Below are 1,534 nucleotides of genomic sequence, written 5' to 3'. Positions count from 1 at the left end.
TTTTTTTTTTTAACTTGGTGGAGTGTGATTTTTTTTTTTTTGAAGCTACAAATGTATACATGGAATAAAGGGAAGAGAGTTTTTGAGACACGTGTGAAACGTGCCAAGGAAATCCTTAAAGAAGTTAAAAAAAAAATTGTAGCCAAGAAAAATTAATTTTATTTAATTAAAGAGTATTTAAGTATTAAGGACCCGGCGACGAAGGGCCATCCAAACAAAGTAAATTCCAAAGATGCCTTAGGGAGCTTCCTGACTCCAAGATAAGTGCGTTGACTTCTGACAAAATCTGATCTGAGCTGTTTATGGCGTTGACTACGTCCAAGCTATCTGACTCAAACTCAAAAGATTTCACTTCCTCTTTCTTGCACGTGCTTCAGTCCTCCAGGGAGAGCTAGGGGCTTCTAACTGCATAATACACCACGTCGCGCCAGATCTGACGAATTCTCTGTTAAAATATATTTCGAGTTTGAGCTCGGAGTGAAAATTTAAATATTACAAATTAAATATTTTCTATTTTGTCTTGATATCAAGTTAGAATCGTGCAAGCAAAATAGGGAGGGAATATATTGTCAGATTAATATTCGGATTCCCTAGATTTTGTATGGGATGAAATCTGCTTTTAAAATCCATCAATATATATCTTTTTGAGTTGTTAGAGCCGGTCAAGGAAAGTAAAAAAAGCAAAGTTGACTTCATTGGCTGAATTCTGTCGGGACTCCTCGGCCAAGTGGGACTCCATGCATTTATAAATATATTTCTCGAGGATAGTGAGGCATGCCTTGCAGAGAAGTTGCAAGTGAGGCCGTGAGTGCTTAAAAGCCAAAAAGGAAGCACCGCATACGTGAGTGCTTGGGGCACTGCTGTTGATTTGCAGAAAGACTTCATCGTGGGCTTCCGAAATTTCAAGAATTACATCCGAAATAATCGATGTTAAAGCTGATCAAATCTTAAGGTTAGATTTGTGTAATTTCTTTACGAGATTGAAAGATTATTTCGCTAGAAATTAGAGGCTAAACACTGTATGCGTTATTGGATGTAATTGGGATTGGGAAATACTGAAAGTGTTTGAGTTAATGGAGTTTGATCCGTAATCTACGTATATCGCTTGATCTATAGTGTAATTCGTTGCTGCTCTCCCCGTGGATGTAGGTATCTACGATCGAACCACGTACATCCGGTGTCCGATTTATTTTCTTGTTTTGTCTATTTTATCGTTCGATCGCTTGGTTCCGCGTAACATCCTCCACGAAGAACCCCCACATAAATGCCGTTGGTGTTTAGCATATAATAGTTTTTGGGCAATTGTTTTGCTAATAGTACATTTTGGGTCACAAAAAATAATTAAGAATTAATTACAAATTGTTTTGGGGTCCATTTTTTTACGAATTTGTGGCTCATAACATATTGCTATTCTCGTAGTCACCCAAAAACTGTTATGCTAACAAAGTCCAATGAATTAGAGATGGTATACAAGGATAAAGATGATCTAATTTAAAGGGTAAATTTAACTTCCATAGTTTACCTTGTTGAGAAA

The sequence above is a fragment of the Rhodamnia argentea genome, chromosome 7, assembly GCF_020921035.1.
Source record: "Rhodamnia argentea isolate NSW1041297 chromosome 7, ASM2092103v1, whole genome shotgun sequence".
NCBI classification, from domain to species: Eukaryota; Viridiplantae; Streptophyta; class Magnoliopsida; order Myrtales; family Myrtaceae; genus Rhodamnia; species Rhodamnia argentea.
The sequence above is the reverse complement of the archived record's forward strand: the minus strand, read 5'-3'. Positions refer to the sequence as shown.